Source organism: Rattus norvegicus, chromosome 15, assembly GCF_021556685.1.
Source record: "Rattus norvegicus strain SHRSP/BbbUtx chromosome 15, alternate assembly SHRSP_T2T, whole genome shotgun sequence".
In the NCBI taxonomy this organism is placed as follows: domain Eukaryota; kingdom Metazoa; phylum Chordata; class Mammalia; order Rodentia; family Muridae; genus Rattus; species Rattus norvegicus.
The window spans coordinates 94,804,997-94,815,060 of NC_141548.1; the positions used below are offsets into that span (position 1 = coordinate 94,804,997).

Below are 10,064 nucleotides of genomic sequence, written 5' to 3' on the forward strand. Positions count from 1 at the left end.
ATATTTCCTCCTGTGAGTATTTTGTCCCCCCTTCTAAGAAGGACTGAAGCATCCCCATTTTGGTCTTCCTTCTTCTTGGGGTTCATATGGTCTGTGAATTGTATCTTGGGTATTCTGTGTTTTTGGGCTAATATCCACTTATCAGTGAGTGCATACCATGTGTGCTCTTCTGTGACTGGGTTACCTCACTCAGGATGATATTTTCTAATTCCATCCAATTTCACTTAAACATTTCCCTTCAACAATATACTATTGCTCTTAGAAAGTAGATAAAAGTTCCTAAATATTACTCAAAGCTCTTAATCTTTTATGTATTTATATTTTATATATTCATGTATATTCTGAATTTAACTTTTATCCTCACACAGTAGTTCAATTAAATAATATTCAAAACAAAATAATAATTAGGTTTGTCATATAACATTTTATGTGATTTCACGTATACAAATGAAAATTTCTCAAATGACTTTTTATTGCTGTCTATTTTCAGAAGTTGATAAAGTCCTCATTCTATTAAGTAGAATTATTTGAGTTTGATTCCATATGGATGTTTTGACAGTGAACTTCAAAACAAGTCATCCATTATTGTTGAGGGTAATGACATCTTTTATTAATTCTTTTTCATGTTTTTAGGTAACTGCTCTTATTCTAATGTGAGGTAAAGTATTTTTAGACTCTCAATATCATAAAAAGGGCACTCTTCATTAATTAAGGCCTGTCATGACTTAATGCATTAGAGGAGCCTGCTGAACATGGACAGCTCATTTAAGACATATAATGTACAATCCTCCCTCATCTGCTAGTCATTCCTTCCTTTTCCACAACACATTTTGAGTGTGCCTCCTGCGACTTCACTATTTGTTTTTCTCACAGTCTAAGAATGAAAAGTTAAAAGTGTTCCCATAATTTATTCAACATATTAAATTTGGTTTTAAAAATTATTCATTTTATTTTTGAGAATTTAATATAATTACTGCATTTTCCTATTCTGTTGCCATCATTCAAGACCAACATATCCCCTCTCTCTGTACTCTATATAATTCATTGCCTCATTTTAAATTAATTGTTGTTATATACATGTGTATATTTATATAAATATATTCCATATATATGTATATATTATATATTTCCAGTTATAAAATTACAACCTGCCCAGTACATACAATGTTACTTGTAAGTATATATTAATGGTTGATAACTTGGAATTGGGTAACAAGTTGATCTGCTCACTCTTCCCCGGAAAGGACTATTTTTCCTACTTTCAATAGAAAATACTTAGATGAATGAATGAGTACCTAACCTTAAAAACGCATCACTGTATATGGAGCTATGTAAGACTCTAAGAGTTAAGAGTATACATGCTAAAGTTATTCAGTGAACATACAGTTACCTTTGAGCTAAAAATTAAATAAGGAAATAAGGTTCTTGATAATACACTCCTTTAATGTCTGTAAGATCTACCCATGAGCTATTCCATTCAAATTTCCAGTAACTCTAAACTGACTTTAAGACAATATTCTCAAGAGTTGAACAAAAACAACTTTCAAAATTACAAATAAGCCTGCTAGATCAAACATATTCCTGCTTAATTTTAAGGCATAATTTCTTTTCACTCTCCGTTGCTGGTTATTTTTTGCACATATTGAATATCTTCTTTGAAGATCATAGAGAGTTCTTTGCCTTAACATTCTGACAACTGATCCTATGACTATGATCACACTTAACATTCATTGTGTTTTGGATTTTGTGACACACTTACAAAGAATATGAATTTGAAGTAATCTTCCTTTCCTTTCCACCCAGATGACTAGTTGAAGATAAATCATTCATAATCTCACACTTCATGATACATGGAGGATTTTCCAACTGTAGATCCAAGGACCATTCTCCTGGCAGAAAGTCACAACCTGAAGTATCATTGAAGAGTCATAAGCTATTATATCTTTAAGAATTTTAAGGACTACTATAAATGTATATAATCATAGTCTAGGCAGCCTATTATTGTAAGCTCAAACAATGTTTTCAGGTACATATATAATAAGCCATCTTTCCCTTTCTGTTACTCCCTATCATCTGATAAATCTCTACATGATCACTAGGGAGTGTTTTTGCCTATCGCCTGAGCCTTCATAACAACCAAAGTTCATTTCCTTTCATTCTAGCTAATATTACCAGGTTCAGTCTTCTCTGATTTAGAGAACAAATATTACTATTTTCAGTAGAGGAAAAAACAATACTTTAAAGTTCTGGAAATGTTACAAGACTTTTATTCCACTTTAGAAAAATTCTTATGAGTCAACTCCTCCTTAAAATTTGTTTGTCATTTTAACTGAAGAGCTTAATACCAGAGAGGTTAAATGATAGATGGGTAAAACCTTTACATATTTATAACACACTGATTGGAAGTAATTATGGAAGCACATAAATGTTGGATTTATTTTCAAGAGAGCTGGAATCAAATTTATAACAAAATTTACATTCAGCTAAATATACAAGGAATCATACTTCATTTTTAACTTATTTTCCACCAAATGCTAAAAAGCAGTTTGAATTTAAAATTTGTCTTTGATGTTTAGTTGATATAAGAAATTGGGAAGTAAATTAATTTTTCTAACCAGTAAGCCTCACGGAAAAATTAATGTTTACCTCAGAGCTCTGACATTTACACAATAAGAAGTTTCCATGCCTCCTATTTTGCAAGAGTCTAATACATGCAAGATTTCTTTTTAACAAATGTGCTAGCTTCTTTGCTTTTTTAGTTACTCTGAATGTTTGCACTTTCTTATCCATTTGGAATTACATTTCTTCTTAGGATTATTTCAAGTGAAATGTGAGCAGACTGACTTGCTTCCTTTAAACACAGACTACTAAAATTTCAAGAGGTACTTGGTCATTCTGTTTGCTTGTTTCTTTATTCTTGAGCTATAATCTCTAATACTGGATTGTTTGTGCTAGACAGTGATAGGGATAGAGGGAGAGGAAGAAGGAGAGGAAGAGGGAGAGTGAGAGGGAGGGGAAGGGAGAGAGGGAGAGGGGAAGGGAGAGGAGGGGGAAGGGAGAGGGAGGGGGACAGGGAGAGGGAGAGGGGAGCTGAGTTTCTCCTACTTCCATCAATGTCAATGCAGTGTTGGAGTTTTCTATCACATCCCAACATTTTTATGAATTCCAGAGAAATGGAACCTCAGACTAGTGAATCAATTCCACTTCCTGGGACCAACTGCCTCATTTTAAGAACAGGTAAGAGACTCCTAGTGTATAAATTAAATAAGAAATTAAAGTTAAACCTATTGACAAAGAAACAACCCTTGTAACTTGAAACTACTTATTTCAAGTTATTTAGTACAGCGTTATAAGCAAACTTTGTCTCAATTTAGGATAAAAGGTTGAAATCAAATCTTGCATTAAAAGTTTCCTGGGATGCTTTTAGTCACAGCTAATGTCATTAGTCACTAAGGTATCAATAAGCAATTTTCACTGAGTGTTAATATCAAAAGAAATTTGACATATTCAGATAATCAATTCTATTTTACTTACTAAATAAATTTATCAGACTTCCTTCTTCTTATATTCTGTCCCAATTTTTTATCAATGTTTTGCTACGTATTTTTTTTAATTTTATTTTTACATTCCAGACTTTATTGCCCACCCAGTCCACCCTCAGACAGTTCCACATCCCATAACTCCTACCAGCTCCCCACCCCCATTTCCATGAGGATCCTTCCACGGCACCCATCATACCCGACCTCTCCCTGGGGCCTCCAGTCTCTTGACTGTTAGGTGCATCTTCTCTGATTGAATTAGGTAGTGTTCCTTCTGTTTACATTTTATGGAATCATTTAAGGAATACTGGTATCAGATCTTGGACAGTCTGATAGAATTCTGAACTAAATCCATTTGGCCCTGGACTGGTTTTGGTGGAGAGGTTTTTTAATCTCTTCTTCTATTTCCTTATGGGATTTGGGCCTGTTTAGATAGTTTACCTGCTCTTGATTTAATTTGGTATGTAGTATCTGGTTAGAAACACCATCTATTTCATCTAGATTTTTTCAGTTTTGTTGAGTATAGGGTTTTGTAATAGAATCTTATGATTTTTAAATATCGTCCATTTCTTTTGTTATGTTTCCCTTTTCTGATTCTGTGAATTTGGATACTGCCTGTCAGCCCTTTAGTTACATTGACTAGGGGTTTATCTACCTTGTTGATTCTCTCAATGAACCAGCTTTTGGTTTTGCAGATTCTTTGTATTATTCTTTTTGTTTTGTTGCTATTTGGTTGATTTAAACCCTGGGTTTGACTATTTTCTGTCCTCTATTCCTCTTGGGTGAGATTTCTTCTTTTTTTCTAGACTTCTCAGGTATGCTAGTTAAGTTGTTAGTGTCAGATCTCTCCAGTTCTTTACCAGGACACTTAGTGCTATAAATTTTCCTCTTAGTACTACTTTCATTGTGTACCATAAGTTTGGGGATGATGTGTCAACATTTTCATTAAATTCCAGGGAGTCTGTAATTTCTTTCTTTATTTCTTCCCTAACCAAGTTATCATTGAGTAGGGAGTTTTTCAGATTCAGCATATCTTGTTTTATGTGGAGGTCCTTGATCCACTTGGACTTGAGCTTTGTACAAGGAGATAAGAGTCAATCAATTTGCATTCTTCAACATGCAGACCACCAGTTGAACCAGCAGTATTTGTTGAAAATGCTGCCTTTTTTGCACTGGATGGTATTAGCTTTTTTGTCAAAGATCAAGTGATCATAGGTGTGTAGGTTTATTTCTAGGTCTTCAATTCTTTTCCATTGATCTACTTACCTGTTTCTGTACCAATACCATGTGGGTTTTTGTTTGTTTGCTTGTTTTGTCTTTTTTAAATCACTATTGTTCTATGGTATTCAAACAAAGAATCTTGAATGGCTGAGAAGCACTGAAGAAATGTTCAACGTTATTAGTCATTATAGAACTGCAAATCAAATCGCCCCTGAGATTCTAACTCACATCAGTCAGAATGGTTAAGATGAAAATCACAGGTGACAGCAAATGTTTGTAAGGATGTGGAGAAAGAAAAAGTCCCTCCATTGCTGGTGGGACTGTAGGCTGGTAAAACCTCTTTGGAAATCAGTCTCGTGGTTCCTGAGAAAAGTGGAAATAGTTCTCCCTGAGGACCCAGCTATACCATTCCTGCACATATACCAAAAGATGCTCCAAAATATAACAAAGACATGCACCACTATGTTCATAGAACCCTTATTTATAATAGCCAGAAGTTGGAAACAACCCAGATGTCCCTCAGCAGATGAATGAATACAGAAAATGTGGTACATATACACAATGGAGTACAACGCAGTAGATACTGGGAAGAGTTGGGGGAGCCAAGGGTCCAGTCACTATGCATTGCATGGAAGAATAAATAAAAATAAAATACTGTATAAATAAAAAAAAAAACAGTGACTTCACGAAATTCGCAGGCAAATGGATGGAACTAGAAAATATCATCCTGAGGTAGGTAACCTAGACACAGAAGACACACGTAGTATATACATATTAAGTCAATATTAGCCCAAAAGCCCATGATGTCCATAATACAACCCACAGAACATGTGGAAAAGGAAGACCAGGGAGTGAGTGCTTCAGTCCTTCATTGAGTGGGCAATAGGCCGATTGTGGAAATTGGAGGGAATGGGGGGCTAGGGGGTGGGCAAATAGGAGGAAATAAAGGTTCTGGAGGATATATGAGAGAGAAACAGAGGGTCTAGACATCAAAGAAAAATATTTACAGAGTGGACGAGGAACTGGGGATACCCACTGGAGTATGCTGGACACAAGGGAAATGTGAGGCTCCCAGGAACCAACTGGGATAACTTTAGCTGAGATCGGCAGAGAAGGGGGAGGGAGATCCTGTAGAGACCTCCTCCACAAATAGGCACAGCCTCCAGCTGAGGGATGAGGACATTCACCCATCTCAAAGTTTTTAACCCAGAAATGTTCCTGTCTAAAGGAAGAACAGAGACAAAAATGGAACAGAGACTGACGGAAGGGCCTACCTGGGGATCCATCACATGTACAGACAACAAACCAATATTTTTGCTGTGGTAAAGAGGTGCTTGCTGACAGTAACCTAGTATGGTAGGTCCTGGGGAAGTCTGGCCAGCAACTGACCAGCGCAAATGCAGATGCTTAGAGACAACATTCAGAGGGAGCTTAGGGACCCTGGTGGGGGAGCTGGCAGAAGGACTGGAGGAGCAGAGGGGCATTGCAACCCCTTAGAAACAACAACATAGGCTGGCCTAACTATCAAGTTTTCCCAGAGACTAGACCTCCAACCACAGGGTATACTTGGAGGGATCCATGGCTCCAAATACATATGTAGCAGAGGATGGCCTTGCCTGAGAGCAATGGGAGAGGAGACCCTTGGCCCTGGGGAGGCTTGATACCCCAGTGTAGGGGGATGCTGAAGCGGTGGGGGGAAAGAGTATGGGTGAATGGGGGAGCACCCTCATATAGGCAAAGTGTAGGGGGAAAGACTTATGTGGGATGGTAAGCTGGTGGAGGGATAACTGTGAAATGGGATATCATGGGATGACAGCTTGGTGCAGGGGATAACTGGGAAGTCGTATATCATTTGAGATGTAGACAAATGAAACAATTAATTAAAAACAAAAAACAAAAACCTTAGAATCCACTCTCCTGTCTGGCTGAAAGAGACTCAATATGGGCTCTGATTTGATGTTTCACTGTAGCATTTGTGTATTTTTAACCGATATTCTTCATATACAACTGTGATTTGGGGTTAGGCAAATGAACACTACCATTTTAAAGCTTTCACAGTTTATGTGACATAGTGTCAGACATTTGAAAACCATTTTGGACATTTCCTACTAAAAGCTATTTACCCAAGTATATACACACCCAACTTTATTAGTTCCAAAATTAAAAAGCAAACAAAAAAACAAAAACGGCTGTCTAATTTTAATACTTTTTTGTGGTTTGAGGAAATGCTCCCAAGGGATGATTTCAGGGACTATGGGTTTCTTCAGTTTTGGTGTATCTGGATCTTTTTAAGTTCAGTAATCTATTGAGAAGAAGCTGGAGCAGGCACAAACAGTTCTCTTCATGCTAATAGACAGAAGAATCCCTTGTAATTTCTGCTTGATCTAAATGAGAAGCTGATAACAGATCCTGAGTTTTAACTGGAATATGGGTGGTACAGTTGTGACTGGAGACCTGCCTCTCATCTAATGTCAATAGCATTTACATGAATTCCATGGTTTACCATTTTCTTTTTAAGATATTATGTTAGTTTGGTTAAGTTTTGAACATTACACAAAAGATATCAAAAAAGAAAAAGAAAACAAACAAACAAACAAACAAACAAAAAACAAATATCTGTTCCATTTTTGCCTTAACAGAAACTAACTTACTATTTCAGGTGAACTGGAATTTTGAAATAACTGCTGCTATCTGTCCAACTTTTGTTTGCATCTTACTCTTATTCTTGAAAATTAAATGCAGAAACTCTCAAGGGTTTATTTTCCCTCTTATAACAAGTGACATGAATTACTTCTACTTTCAGAATTATCTCTCCCAAGGGTTGCCAATGGCTTCTTTCTAAAATGCTTTGCATTAGTAAGTACCATCCAGATGAAGAGACCATTTGGACTTGACATTAATTTTACATCAGTGATTCCTACTCTGTCTTATCACTAGGTCAACACTAAATGCCATGAATCAAATGTAGCTTTTTGTCTGCATTGGTATTTGTTTGTCTTTAGTTTGCAGCTAGGGTGCAGTTGCACTCTGACGCCATTTTTGTTCCTGTTTTATTCCCTTTTATACACATTACTTCTTACCAGTACTATACCTTATATTTAGACAGGTAGATTCTTTGAGAAAAAATACACTTATTTTTTTTCCCTTGTTCCGAAGCCTTTGGTCAGTTTCTGCAGGCCCCGGAGAAGTGTCTGTGTGGCCTGGCAAGCAGAGGAATATGTGATAGCTATTTCCTTTTATCTGCTCTGGCTGGGAATGAGGCTTGCCTTCTATTGGTTTTGAAACAGAATTATATGACCCATTCATTTTAACCCCCCCTACTTTGTTCTTGTAAATATACACCTAATTAAATTTATATTTTCCTTACACTCTAAAAATTACTTCTTTTTTTCTAATGTACTAGTCAGCCTTCCTCAGGGAAACTTTTCTTTGCAACATATGGCCACTATGGAGAACAACAACCAATCAAAAGATACAGTTATAGAGCACCGTCCCAGTGCATGCATCCACAAAGCTCTGGTCTACCCAGGGCTCAGGAAACACCATGGAAGAGAGGACAGAAATATTACAGAAAAAAGAGTATCGGGGAGTTCTCTGTGAGATTGTGTCTTCTGGCAATGTCAGAAGCTACTCCTAGAAAGTCTCACAATTGTGACTGTATAAAAATGAGCTGAAAAAATATTAATAGAAATGCCAAAATAAACAAGGAAATGTCCACATGGACTGTGGTATACAAAATGAACTGTAGGTAACTAAAAAATGCTGAGATTGGAGAAATAGTATATGCCTCAGGGGACAGAAGGACAATTTTTTATTCAATACCAAATGGTCATTCCTGGAAAGAAACATAGGAGCAACAATATACAGACTGAGCAGAAAAAAATATGTATTTTATATATGTATGTTGTATATGTCTACCATATATATGTTCCATATTTTTATGTTTCCTGTGTTTATGTTTTATATGTGTTTATATGTTTCATATGAAACAGTGTATGCATATATTTGAAAAAAAATCCAGGGACTGGAACTATTTGGGAAAATTTGAAGGGAGTAAAAAGAAGGGAGAAACGCTATAATTGTGTTAAAAGATCTAACATAATACCAATTTTTTTAAATTTAAAAAATTGTTAAACCTTTTAAAAATAAATGCTTTGGAAAGAATAACTATATTTTTGATACCATGAAATCATTTGAAGAGTATCCATAATGAGAATATGACTGAGAGATTGGAAATATGAGTGCTGTCCTATTTTCCATCATCATAGAAAGCTACATTTAAACCAAATTATTAAAGGTCAAACTTTGAAGGGACAGAAAACATTGTCATCAGCCTCCAGTTATTGTGTCTTAAGTTTGACCGATCTTAGTGTCTTAGTGTCTTCTTTAGTCTGATTTCTTTTTAGATTTTTTAATTGGTTATTTTATTTATTTGCGTTTCAAGTGTTGCCCCACACATCCCAGTTTCTCCTCCACAAATCCTCCATCCCCCAAACTACCCCATGCCTCTATGAGGGTGCTCCTCCACCCACCCACCCGTGCATTCTTGCCTCCACCTGCCCTAGCATTCCCCTACTCCGAGCTAACACATTTTTAGTAGCCTGTGAGGATATTATATTTGCATGTATGTAGTGAACGGTGATGATGCAGCATTTGACAGACTTTTTTCATATTTAATATATTCCTTTGAAGTATTTAATCAGTCCCAATTATAAGTGCATATTTTCATAAACTAGGCAACATTATAATCATTTTATTCTTTATTATCTTTTGAATTCTGTATTTTATCCTTTAATTCAAAATAGATTTTTCTCACATAATAATCCTGATTATGATCTCACCTACCTCCATTCCTCCTAAATACTTTCCATGGTCCCTCCCATCTTAAAAGCATGGAATGAGTCACAAATGTGCGTGTCATCCTTGCACAGGGACCAGGCTATTCCCTGTATCATTCCAATTTTAGTTTATGTACTGACAAAGCAAGTAAGAATGCTATACATTATTTCAACTTTTTTGGTAGAAAAATTCTACTAATTTCTGTACAGACTATTTATACATTTTCTATTAAAGGGTTGTAACTTTGTCACATCCACTAAAGTGAGATATAAGAAAACTTAACTATTCTCTTTGCTTTATTCTGATTTCACTATTTTTATAGTGTAGTTGACTTTTTATATTTAAATGTTATACATTTTAAAACATTTGGATTTGCTAACATTTTATGCTGTCTATAGTGGTTTATATTAATATTTACTCACCTTTTTATTCTGTTGCTTTGAATTTTTTTCTCTTAATTGATGT

The 10,064-nt window shown here is 35.7% G+C and overlaps 1 non-coding gene across 1 annotated transcript; it reads right to left on the minus strand.

Moving 5' to 3' along the window:
* Positions 1-9,646: 9,646 nt before the first annotated feature.
* LOC120097315 (U6 spliceosomal RNA) lies at positions 9,647-9,750 on the minus strand. The gene has a single exon (XR_015639240.1). It is a non-coding gene; the product is annotated as a U6 spliceosomal RNA (small nuclear RNA).
* Between the last annotated feature and the right edge of the window lie 314 nt (positions 9,751-10,064).